At 43.4% G+C, this 13432-nt stretch overlaps 1 long non-coding RNA gene across 2 annotated transcripts in view; it reads left to right on the top strand.

The window, feature by feature from the left end:
- LOC134476285 (uncharacterized) overlaps positions 1-13432 on the top strand; it is a 46056-nt gene that overhangs the window by 13804 nt on the left and 18820 nt on the right. The window contains exon 1 of one of the 2 annotated variants that reach the window (XR_010047866.1): positions 6128-6726. The exons of the other annotated variant lie outside the window; for it this stretch is intronic. This is a non-coding gene — a long non-coding RNA (uncharacterized LOC134476285). Of the gene's footprint in view, positions 1-6127; positions 6727-13432 lie in introns of those variants that run through there. 2 annotated transcript variants of the gene reach the window in all.

The following is a 13432-nucleotide window of genomic DNA, read 5'->3' as shown; positions in this document are numbered from 1 at the left end:
GTTAAAAAATGAAATAGACAATATTTCTGTCTTTTCCCGTCTCCTGCCTGGACTGTTTTTCCCTGGTGGGCAGGCAGGACAAGGACTCCTCGCTTTCATCTACTGGGGATGGGGTTGGTGTTCGTTTGTGGTTTGATCAGATTCAAGTCATCTCTGACTTCAAATTTCTTCAGCAATTTTATTAGTGCATATTAATTTTACAGAGTATTGATTTTCATTGTGGCATTTTTATCTGAAATAGAGCATATTTTGGCCAGAACCACCCTTCCCTCACATTTACATCCCCTTCCTAGTCTCTCTTCTTACCTAATAAATCTCCCTTCTACTTTCATGCCACCTTTGTTTTTCTGTCTTTTTTTGATTCCACATATTAAAGGAAAACATGATACTTGTCTTTCTGACTCTGGCTTATTTTAGTTCACATGATGACCTCCAGTTGTAACCATTTTCCTAAGAACTGAGTGGTTGCTCTCTTCTTCATGGCTGCATAATACTCCACAGTGTATGTATATCACATATTCTTCACCCACCAGTGTTGTTTTATGCATTCTTCATGATAGCCATTCCAGCTGTGGTGAGATAGAATCAAAATATAGCTTTGACTTGCATTTCTCTAATGGCTAAAAACTTGAAAATTTTTTCACACTCTCACTGGCCATTTAGACTTCTTTTGAGAAGGGCCTGTTCTACTTGTTTGCTTATTTATTGATTGGGTTAATGGGTTTTTTGGTATTAAGTTGTATGTCTTGTTTAAGATCTTCTAAATATTAATCTTCTCTCAGAAAAGTAGTCAGCAAGGATTTTCTCCTATTCTCTAGGCTGCCTCTCCAGTTTGCTGAATGTCTCTTTTGCACATTGTTTTTTTAAAATTTGATATTAGTCACATTTTTCACTCTTGACATTATTTCTTGTGCTATTGCCATCCTATTCAGGAATTCTTTGAATGTGCCTGTGACTTCCAGTGTTTCCTTTATGCGTCCTTCTAGAAATTTCAAAGTCTCAGGTCTTATTTGAGTCTCAGTATAAGTCTCAGGTCTTATTTGTCTCTGATGTACTTTTATGTGATTTGCGTACAGGGTCAGAGATAAGGACCTAGATTCGGTCTTCACCATGTGGATTTCCAGTTTTCTCAGTGTACTTGTTAACAAGGCTGTGTTTTCTCCAACACGTTTCTGGCTTTTTGATCCAGAATCAGATGGCTGTAGGTTTGTTTTCAGTGGTCAGTGCATCTATTTTTGTGCCTCGATAGCAGAGTGAAGTGTGGAGTCTCTCCCTTCAGTAGAGCTTGGGGATCTAAATACCAGGAGTTCAGAAAAAACTTTCCCTGCTTTCTATCCCAGCTCCAGCTCCTGCGTCCCAGCATTCTAAGCAAAGTTCTCATGGGGAGGGTTGGGGGGCACAGAGAAGCGACTCAGAGCTTACAGCCCTCCCAGGTTCCAGAGCGCTCTGCTGGCTCCTGTGGTTTCTGACCCCAGCAAGGTCCCCTCACATCTGGCAAGCTGGCTTCCCCTGCTCTACCTTCCCTTGGAAGACGCCCTCAGAGGCAAAAAGCATTGCCAGTCTTAGTGTACGCAGCACGGGCTTGTCCTTCTCTGGGGCGTAATTAATTCACTTTAGACTTCTTCACATCTACAACATCTTGATGATTCAACTAGTATTTTTCTCATCATGATGGCAAAAGCAGCTGTCTTGAGGCTTTCTGTGTCTTACCTGTCTGTATTGGAGCAGGTTTTAACTAGTGGTGAATGAACATTCTCTTCCTTTACAGACCTCCAATTAATTAATAAGGATGAGTAAATGGTGCAGAATCTTAGAGGTAGATATTTAACATGAATGTTTTGATTCTCTTTCTTTATCTTCTACTGCAAGTAAATTTAAGAATCAGAATCTGACCACAGTGCATCCTCAGCTGTCTGGGTGAGATCTCTCTTTTCACGTTTTTCTAATATTTGCAAAAATCTAGAGCTGGAGACCACTCTGGCTCCAGGCCATTTTAAGCAGAGCACACAGGAGGAGACCAGGCCACTGTCAAGCTCTGCAGAGGGGTCCTACTGCTGCCTCTGCCCTTCATGTGACCTGCCTGGTTCATACCCAGTCATCGATAGCATCCAATTACAGGTTCCCTTTCTCAGTTTTGGGACTGAAGGTTGGCAAATGAGTACGTTCATAATAAAAAGACTGTGTAGCTCACAGGTAGCCATTTACTTCCCTGCTGAGATTTATACACGCGTGCTAGTGTCTTTGCCTTTCAGAGAGGACACAAGTACTGTCACGTGGGAAGGAGCCAAGGGTTCACAAGGGCTCCTATGTGTAATCAACCACACGTTGTCCAGGTCCTACTAGGAATGAAGCTCCTGGAAGGCAGACACGGTGGTGGGTTCACGCTTCCGTTAGAAGCACGCAGAGTCTTCCGTTAGAAGACTTCTAAATATTATTATTTAAGGTAAGGGCATCAGCGGCTGTGTCTCATGTCACATGGGAAGTGCTGGTGGAGAGACAAGCCAGCTGAATGGACCAAGACATGAGCCTTATGAACCCCACCGAGACTCTTGTACGTGAGTTTTCTGACTCAAGGACTGGATTTTATGTGCAGGCACATTTCAAAAAAGATAGAACAACCGAGATAATGACTGGTACATCAGGGGACATTTCAGGAGCCATTACATGTTTCTAGGAAATTATCTGTAGCAACTAGAGGACTGGATATGAATCTGAATTAATCTGACCAAAAAGCACAAGGACACTGTGTTATTCCAGGAGAATTTTGGGGACATGTTTACTAAAACAGCTCTGAGTATATCAGATGCTCTGGATGAAGCAAGAAAGCTGAAGCATGATAAAAATGTGAAGGCTGGTTCCTCCTGCACCGGAACTGAGAAGAAAGCGGCCAGAGAGTCGTTCTGTGATCCAGAGAGGCAGCTGCTCGCCTCTCTACCCCTGCACATTCAGGAGGGGAATACGTGCTATTGAACAAACTTTGTTCCTTTTTTTTGTGCCACTGTTTTATTATTATTTAAATTTTACTGACATGATTTTATACTTATTAAATTCAGCAGCAGAAACTTACTGCTATCTGCATTTCCCTGGACATTATTATTATTTGGTTTATCTTGCGAGTATTGCTGAAGATAATCTTGTCTAAGAGGAGAGGATATTGGGGAGTAATCGGTCCCAGGTGTCAGATTCGTGAGCACGCCCTGCATCAGAGCAAGACAGCTTCTCCCAGCTTCCAGAAGAGGGTGGAAAGAAGGGAAGGCTTTCTGTGATGAGAGAAGAGCGCTTACGCAGTTTGGTCTCAAGGAGATGAGTCATAAGTCCATCAAGTCCAAGGGTTTACCTCCCCGAGGCAACCACGCCTGTGTCTGTGGGCAGAAGGTCAGTGGCCAGTATTACACAGTTGTGCTTTTCAAATGATGAAGTCATGCTGTCCGTTTTCTACAGGCTTAACACAAAAAGAAAAAAATTAGGAGGTGAATAAAGGAAGTGACTGGACAGTTGCTATTAAATCTTTGGGATTGTTTGGTGTTGCCTCCCGGGAAAGCCACCTTTGGGACTTTCTGCCTCTAGAGGGAGCTGTTTTCAGAGTGAAATCCAGACATGTAGGCACTCTGCCCACAAGAACTGTCCTGCATGTCCTGCACGTCCCTGAGTATGCAGAGGTGACCGGGGCAACAGTAGGGTCAGCGCAGAGTCCTCAGGTTGGAGTCTGGAGAGACAGAGAGCTGTACTGTCACAGACCTGATCACCGCGTGGCAGGCAGAGCTGGGCAGAGCAAGGCAGAGCAGTCAGTTAATAAAGACCTAACCCAGGTGATGGTTGAGATTTTTTGCCAGTCAAGGGATGCCTCAAGAGTAACAAGAATCTCAAAGTACAGCGTATACTTTTCCCCACAACTGAAACATTTAAGTGACTCTTACGAAAATGACTTATGGCCCACTCAATGAGCAATTTTTATTTCACACCAGCTCTAAAGTGTCCTGAAGCAATTTTACAAATTGCCTTTATTGTTTTTGTATAGAAGACATGGAGTCCTTCAGAATACCGGTGCTGCCGGGCCTGACCCTCCCCGCTGCCGAGCGCGGCGCACTGATTCTCCGGAAGGCCCATTAGTCCTCAGACGGCTTTGCTTTTTCTTAATTTTTACTGTCAGCACTAGCAGCTGACTCTCTTTCGGGTGTCACTCTGCGTGCAGAAATGTAACTTCAGGCACTTCATAAAAAGTTGGGACTTACAGGACAGGGACAGCCTGACCTAAATGTGTTGAAATGCAGATTTGAGACTTTGGTTAGCTTTTTTAAGATGCTGACTTGGCTCGGACCACGGATCCTGTGAAATACAAGACTGAAATATGTATCTCAGAGAAACAGCGAAATAGGACACCCCATTGAGCTTTGGTGCCAGTCAAGCATGCTCATTGCCGAATGCTGAATCTCAACAGCTTGTAATCCCAGCACTCAGAAAGCTGAGGCAGGAGGATCATTGAGAGTTGGAGAGCAGCCTGGGCTACCAAGTGAGGTCAGGCCAGCCTGAGCTGCATGGTAAGACCCTGTCTCGAAAAGATCAAAAACTTCCTGCAAAAACAAAAAACCAAAAAAATCCCCTCATAGATGACTCGTCTTCGTATTTAAAAATTGTGTAATGAATGGCCTCAGAGACAAGGATAACTCATAAGCAGTTTTGCTTAGAGCAATCTGAAATATAAACCGAAGGATTCTTTGTTTTGCTGTCACCCCCAACTTCACATCTTGGATAGGAAACAGGAGTTCCTGGTGAGAACCCTGTGCATCTACGCCCTTGTCCACTGTGCTGACAGAGCGACCTGGGCGGTGTCCTCCCTCGAGAGCACAGATTTAGGCAATCTCGAGTTATTTTGTTGCTGTGACAGAATTTCAAATTGACGCATTTTGGGTCAGAAAACAGGAAGTTTCCACTAGACAGGAAGACTAAATAGGAAGGGCCTGTTCACAGCGTGCCAACCAGAATTAATAATGATGCACATTTAGAAAATAAGCAGGGGTGGGGCCGGGGATACAGCTCAGCAGCACAAGCGCCTGCCTGCAAGCGTGAGGTCGAGAGTTCGATCATGGGTACAAAAGAAAGTGGGTGAGGGATGGCTATGTTCACGTGATTTTGTCATTCTACAGCTGGATACATGCATCAGCATCACACTGTATCCCACACATAGATACAAACATTACTTGCTAATTAACAATAATATATGTATATCAGTGTATATACACACATACATGGATCTCTTCAGGTATTTCATGCAGATAATGAAACTGGGAGTGGGAGGGGGTCTGGAATGATCGTCGGAGACAAGATTTGTATCCTCACTGTGCCGACATGAGGGTCCCTTTCCCTCGCAGAATTAGGCTTCAGTGACATTTCTCTCTGCTGCCAGGGGAGGCCGGTTGATCCCCTACAGCGGCTGATGGCAGGCAGGGTACAGAAGCCAGGTGTCTTCCTTTCTACTTGTATATTCCTTCCCCTTGCTTTAAGGAATTAAAATACCCAAAGACTTCAAGTTGTCCTAAGGCTCAAAGACTATTTACATCACAGAAGATCCCTTTAAAAGTCATCAGTCAATGAAAGGCTTGCACCTCACCTGCCACATGCAGCTCTGGTTGCCTCAGAGCCCTCAGTTCACCCTGGGAGAAAGCCCGGGCTGTCTGTCTGTCTCAGCTGTCCCGGTGGACTCGGGGTCTGTCAGCCCAAGGCCAGCAACGTCAGCTGCCTCTTCAGCAACCGTTTTCCCTGAGTCCCACGCGACTCAGACCCTTCCATGGTTCCTCCCTCTTCCAGGTGAGACCAGGAACCCAGGAGTGTGATAAGGTCACCAGGGCAGGCCCCTTAGGACCAAGCTTCATGCCCTTATAAAAGTGACCCTAGGCAGCACCCTTGCTCCTTGTGCCTTGAGAGGACACAGTCTCAAGATGGCACTGAACAAATCATAGCCAGACTCTTGTGAGACCCAGATTGGCAGCCATCAGAACTGCTGAGAAATATATTCCTCCTGTTTCTAAGCCATGCAGTCTGAGACGTCTATCACAGCCCCCACATGGCCCAGGCCAGCTTGTTCCCATCTTGCATCTCACTGCTGGGAGGATGTGCTTTGCCTGTGCTCGCTCATGTCCAGCTGGGCAGAGGCCCCATCTGGCTGGGAGGGACCAGGACACCCTAAGTGGCTGCCCAGGGTCTTGTGGTTTCTGGTGACCTTGAGACTCTTCCGGGGTGGGGCGGATGGGACCAGGCATAGCACAGCTTGGAGAAGGCTACACAGCTGCTGTCCAGATTCTCCCAGGCTGTGCTCCTGTCTCCAAACAGTGGTAGAGGGTGCCAGAGAGGTCGATGTTGGTGGAATTTAATATTAGGTATAATCGAGGCTTAGTAGGAATCAGCTTGTCAGGTTAGGGAAGCAGGGTGACCATCTACGGACTATCTGCATTCTCCTGGGCTAGACTGTGTGTATGTGTGTGCGCTTGTGCATGTGCATGTGCCTGTGTGTGTTTGTGTGTATGTGTATATTGGGTTTTCTTTCTTGCATCTGTAATTTCCAACTTGCAGAATGTAACAGAAGTTGGTCTTGGCTACCAGGTGGGTTTGGACAGCCCATAGGAGCACAGATCAGTGCTAAGTCATTTGCTAACTGCCTTGGAGGAGCCCCAGTTAGAGACCCAGGCAACCCACCATGCTGATTCCTTTGGATTGCTGCTCAGATGACAGGTGAGTCTCATGGACCTCAGGCCAGTTGGTGTCTGGTTTTTACTTTTATTTTTTTTAAGATTCAGTTGTGCTTGGAATATGCAGCTTCTAAAAATATGTTGCTTCCTTGGAAGATTTGTTGACATAGAGACTAAAAAAGAACAAATTGCTTCAGTCTAGTCAAGGGAGGCAGTTAATACATGGAAGGCATGACTAAGTTGTGCAGTGAGTTAGAGAGTGCTGAGTGTTATGGAACCAGGGGGCTGGGGATTTAGCTCAGCGGCATAAGTACCTGCCTTGCAAGCAGGCAGTCGTGAGTTCGATGCCCGGTACCGGTAAAAATGGGAAAAAAAAAAAAAAAGAGTGTTATGGAACCAGTAAAGCAGTGTAAGATGCCCTTAGGATGCTTGGGAGAAGAGGGATGTCAAACAGTGCGGGCAGGGCAGGTTCTTAAAGGGGAGCGGTGAGCTATGTGAATTTCTAAGAGAAGATGATCCAGGGAGCCTGTCAGTGCAAAGGTCCTGAGGAAGAACTGCATCTGACATATCTGAGGAACAGTGAGGACAGTGTATACTAGGAAAGGGCGTAAGGACAGAGGGTTGATGGTGAGACACATGAGCTGGGTGATGTGAGCATTCAGTAGAGAGTTTTAAATTTAAAAAAAAAATTAAATATTTTTGGTCTTGGGGATTGAATTCAGAGTCTCCCCACTGAGCTAAGGGGCTGAATCAAGGGACCCTTGCAGATGGCACTGAGATCTTCAAGGGACCCTTGCAGACGGCACTGAGATCTTTCTAAATTTTTAAAATTTTAAGACAGGGTCTCACTGAGTCACTAAGTTCCCTAAGCTGGGCTTGAACTTGTGATTGTCCTGCCTCAGCCTCCCAGAATTCTGGGACTACAGACATGCACCACCATGCCCAGTTCTGTTGACCGGCCTGAGTAGATGAAAGTAATGCCCAGGGCAGTCTAAATGTGACGACGCATAGGTTTCCTTTCAGGTTTTTGACTACCGTGGCCTAAACATCTTGGCCACACCAGTTATGGGATAAACCGCTCCCTGTAACAACAATACAACTGTATCTTACTGGCTTTGGATTTATCTGCTACGTCAGAAGTCTAGCTTGTCCTAAAATGTAAGGAAACAAATTCAGACCTGGAGTCTTTAAGCGCCCCTTAATCTAAGCTGTCACATTCATTTGCTTTTCCCTTTCCTCCCGTTCTGGTTGATGCAGGGGAAGTTTCCCCTGGATCCCAACATTGTAAAATTCTGTGATGTTCTTTCTCCTCCTCAATCTCCACGCCATGTTATGCTAGTTTAACTCCCAGCATCAGGCGAGGTTTTTAGTTGCAAATAGCACAAACTACCCTCGTTAACAAAAGCAGAAGAGGAGTTTGTGAGAGGAGAGTAAGTTGATTAAAGAACATGCAAGGCCAGGGAAGCAGGCTATGAGCAACACAGCAGAAACAGGGCCTGGCTCTGCGGACTAATGGCTCACTCTCCCTGCTCCCCATGGGCAGTGTGGCTCATCCAGCTGCTGCTGGCTTGGCTCAGTGACTTTTAAGTTCCTTGCTGCTTTGAGAGCTGGCTGTTGATGGGTTCTGCTCGTGGGAAGCGCTGCCAGGCTCAGTGTAGCCCCTGCCCAACTTGGCACTGGACTCTAAAGAGGAAACCTTTTCCTGTCAATACTAACTTCCGGGTTCTTTTTCCAAGCTGAGCTTTTTGCACATGCGCCAGCGTTTCTCCAATCATCTGCCAATACGTCATTCCCCCCCCCCCCCGCCCCTTCAAACTCCGCCCCCTGCAAACCTAATAAAAGCTTGCTGCTTCTTTGTTTGCCGCCACAGGACTTGCACTGTTTTGTAGCCCTCCTATTCCTGCAATAAAGGCCTTTTTTCCTTTTCTGTCCTTGCTTCTCTGTCACGCCACGGCAAAACCTAACAGTTGTCAGGTGGTCATGTATTACCATTCTGCCAGAAAGGCTCCCACACGGTGCTTGCTTTCTTCTTTACCTCACTTTCTTCCATGTTGGATTCTTGTGCTTGTGCTCGGGCTGCAAAGGACCCTGGGAAATCCAGGCTTGGCTTCCTCTGCTGGGGAAGCAGTTGTACTGCTGGTAACTGTCTCCATTCACGAAGGCTGTTCAAACAGTTCTGGGTGCCAGAAATTATGAAAAATACCCTCGGTACTCACTGTTCAGGTTGTTGGGTCTGCTTTGCCTTCAGCAATGACATTGAAATGGTGATAATGTCTTTCACCCCTCATTAATGCTTTAGCTCCCATCATCTTACACAGATTTATTATTATAATTAACAAATTACTAGATGGAAGAAAAAGAGCCCACAAAGAAGCCTTACTTTTGGAGAATACTTTTATTTTCGTTGAAGTAGTACATGCCCATAATTTTAAAAAGTCAAGTAGTGCTGGAAGACTTACTCAAAAATTGCCCAGCTGTATCTGCTTAACAGCCATTGCGAATCTCTCCAGAAACACTTTTACATTTAATTATTTTTATTCTGATATTTACCTCCAGATTTCTTCATAATACGGATACACTGCTGTCTCTTAATTAATTGTTTGCAGATACTGTTTATTATAGGGAGATGAGAATTTTAAATCTCTCCTCATCCTCTGGATACAATTAGAGCAAGGTGTAACTATAGTAAAATCCATATTTTCTGTTTTCAGTATACAATTTAATATTGCTTATTCCTGGAGAATGCACTATTTTATTTCTTTAAATAAATTGGTTTTTATAAAATCAATGCTGATTTCATTGATTTTCATGTCTCTTACTCTCTGGAATCTCTGGCTAAATTTATATCTTGTTATAGTTTCATAAAATTCCATTCAACTCAGTTTTACACACACACGCACACACACACACACACACACACACACACACACACACACACCCTTCCTTTTCTCTTTGTTCGGCCGTAACAACTTGTCCTCTGACGGTCCATAACCAGTGGTCTTCCCATGGCTTTCCAGGGGCCATCTTGAGTGTCCCTTTTGCTTTTCTCTCATCTTGCATCTTCTGTTGCCTCGACTATAAGTCCTGTTTTCCTTGGTTAACCTTATCATTTTTGTGAAGGACATTTGCCTAAGAAAGTTTGTCTGAGAATGAGAGTTATATTTTATGAGACTCTTTCATTCTACTTTCAAATTGGTTGATAGTTTAAATGCTTTAGAATTTGATGTTGCTCTCAGTTTGTGAGATACTCCTGTACTTTCTCATACCTCCCAGGACTTCTAGTTAAAAATAGGATACTACTGTCAGTCCCAATTTTTAAATATGTGACTTGTTTTTCTCTTTCTGGAAGTATTTAAGGTTTCTTTTTTAGCAAGTTCTCTTTACCTACAGGTTTCTAAAATTTCATAAATGAAATTCATTCATCGTTTTGCATACTTGGTGGGCTCCTTTAATCTGAATAGTTATATCTGTCAGTTCTAAAATTTTTTTTGCAGTATATCTTGATAATTTCTGCACACCAATTTTTTTTTAGATTTGTTTTCTGTTTTTTAACTTCCTATTCTGCAGATATTTGGTGTTTGAATTGATTTTCTGCTTTCCTTTTTCTTCTTCCCTGATATTTACAACCTCATAGTTTCATTGAATAATTTAAAAATCTGGATGTAATACTTAAATTTCTAAGAGCTTATTCTTAATTTCTGTTTGTGCTTTTCGTGAGAATAGCACCCATATCTTCCTCATTCTCTGAAGTCATTATCACTAATTATAATTTTCCTTAGCATTTTCTCTTGATTGTTGCTTTGCTTTTCTCTTCTCTTCTTTCCCTTTCTTTCTCTCCCCTACCACAGTTGTCTTTTAGTCTCTGTCTTTCAAGATGTAGCTTTCCGTAAAACTGTTCACTTTTAAGAGTCGGGCACTAGATATAGGCATGATGTAAAATTGTTTTATTTTTATTTCTATTTTTTCTTCTTCTCTTTAGACTTGGACTGCTCTTGTTGACTCATAGAACTTACATATGGGGAAATTAGTTGCTCAACCAGATTGCTACAAATGTCATTGTTTGCAGGACTCCTCCTTTTCTTGAAGGTGGTCTATTTTCTTAGATCTTCTTGGACAATACACCTAGATGGCAGTGTTATAAACCTGGAGTTCAGAGGCTTCCACTGCGGCACACAGTATTTGGTTAGTTCGTCTTAAAAATTAATTTTTTTGGTACGTATTTGATATAAATAATGATTGCATTCAACATAGGGAATTTATACTTGTATGTGATATAACTTGATTCTTTTCTCCCATTTCTCTCCTCTCCCTCCAACTCTTCTTCCCCTCCTTGTTTACAAAACGATGGGGTAGCTGCCTTACAGCACTCAGTGATGGTGACTCCAGTTCCTTAGTTTTTCTTTTGTTCTTCCTGATAAATTAGTTTCCTTCTCATTGTTATTCCCCCCTACTGCATATTAGTTTTAATTTACTCTGTCTCAATAAACCATTGCTTTCCTCTCTTTGATTTTTGGAGTTATGTATTACGGCTCTGGGTTACAGATATCTTCTAGTCTCAGGAAAGATAGAATTCATGGTTTTTACTATTGCCCTCCCTTGTTTTATAGTAAGAACATTTCTTTATGAACACAAGGACATTATCAGAAAAAGACTGTATGAGTTATCTACATTTGTTTTAACAAGATTCCTCACAGCAAACTGTATAACTGTATAATTTATTATCTGAACTAGGATAACTGGAAGAAGGAAGAAGGTAACTTGTTGAGACAACAGGTGTAAACTAGATCTCTCCCGGGGAACATGGCTTGTATGATTGTCTAACATCAGATTCAGTCTCTTTCAGTCCTTTCAGTATAAGGTATATTATATATATATTCAAAACTAGGGATTGAATCCAGGAACTTTACATTGAGCTACCTTCCCAGCCCTCTTTCTATTTTATTTTTTTAAAAATTTGAGACCATCTTGCTAAATTGCTGTGTTTCCCAGGCAGGGTTCGAATTTACAGTCCTCCTGTTTCAGTTCCTCAGAGTGCTGAATTATAGCCATGTACCACCACATCCAGCGGTAAATGTGAGCTGGTACTGGAGGCATGATGATAAATTCTTACTATCAGGGACCTTATAGTCTAGATGGGCCGGGATATATTGGGAAGACTTAGATGATTCCTTGCATATGGGGACAGGGGGAAGGAACCCCATCTGATGTGGGGAGAAAGAGCTGGATATAAAAAATATAACCAACTGTGACAGAAACCTCTAGAAAGGTTTAGAGGATTATCCAGGGAATGTCTTTACTCCACATTTCTGAAGCCACAGCTTAAGAATATCACAAGACTTTTCGAGGTGCTCACTGTCATCATCATGGGGTCTGGACCCATGGTGATAAGGGAGGACGAGCCGTAGTTAGATGTGGCTGAGAGAAATGTCTGTGAAGCTGAGCCTGGGATATTTCTCCAGGTCTCCAGGGTCCATGTGTAATGTGCAGGGAAACAGAGGCCCCAGTATCTCAGTGACAGACTTGAAAGTGCTAAAAGAGTGGAAGATGAGGCCCAAAATTGGGACAGGGAGGCCACCATAGTATGGATGCCATGACCTGAGGCCTTGGCTGTAGTCATGGACTTAATTATAGGCCACTTTTCCTTGGTATTTCCTTTGGTCTTATGTATTGCCATTTGGGGTCTTGAAACAGTTGATTTTTCTGATCCTCGGAAGCCCCTGATTTAATCTCTATCTTTCTGCATCATCCCTAGTTCTTCTTATTAAAAGCAGAAAACACATCTGAGCCTTTTCCCAATCTCTTGTCTAGATCTAGTCTTGGCTGGCACATGATATGCCTTCCAAGTAACGGCAGGTTGCATTTTTAGTGTTTTGCTATGGAAAATCATGTCTCCACTTTTCCATTCTCTGCTAACAGCTACCTCCCTGTCTGCCATTTGCTAAGCAAGTACTGTGTATGTTAGGTTTTTATGTCAGTATTCCCTCCGGTTGCCAATTTCTGTATTAAGTGGAATAATCCTAGTAGCTGTGACTAACAGTCTCTTGAATCTTAGCTTTTCACAGTAGGAGTTTCTTTCTTACATAAAGTACAAATGAGTATTCCTACTCCCCAGGCGGTTCTCCTAAAAGCAGACATTCAGGAATTTGGGGTCCCACCACATATGGGCCTCAGGATCCCCTGCATTTAGCCAGAGAGTGAAGGGAGCACAAGAGTGGTATCCAGGAAGATGCCCATGTGTCACCCTGGAGGTGTTAGTCATGGTTCTGTGTTCATGCTACTGGCTGGAAAGCAATTGTTCTTATATGCTATAGAAGTCATAGCTGATTGCAAAGGAGGTGGAAAGTGTTTTCTACCTTATGTCTAGGAAGAAGAAGAAAGAAGAAAAATAAGGAAGAAGAAGAAGAAAAAGAAAAGGGAGAGGAAGAAGGACAAGAGAAGGAAGAAGAAGGAGAAGGAGAAGGAAAAGTAGGAGGAGGAAAAAGAGGAGGTGGAGGAGAAGTGGGCTTGGTGAATCAAGTCTGTGCCAAGCGTGGTCCCTGAAATGCTTGTGCTTTAGTGCTGTAATGTACCTCACACCCTCTTGGAAACAGACATGCTAAAGTAGTGGCAATATACATAATTTCCTCTCTTCTTTTGGAAAGTATTTCTCCAAGGCAGTAGGATGCGAGCAATCACTTAATGACCCGTTCCCATCTGTGAAGTCTAGGATTGAGTAAGGACACTCGGTCCTGCTCTGGCTCAGTACCTGT

The sequence above is a fragment of the Cavia porcellus genome, unplaced genomic scaffold, assembly GCF_034190915.1.
Source record: "Cavia porcellus strain 051 isolate PalLab524CR breed Dunkin Hartley unplaced genomic scaffold, mCavPor4.1 scaffold_6, whole genome shotgun sequence".
NCBI lineage: Eukaryota > Metazoa > Chordata > Mammalia > Rodentia > Caviidae > Cavia > Cavia porcellus.
Note: the sequence above shows the minus strand (reverse complement) of the source record. Positions and strands in the feature narration are given on the sequence as shown.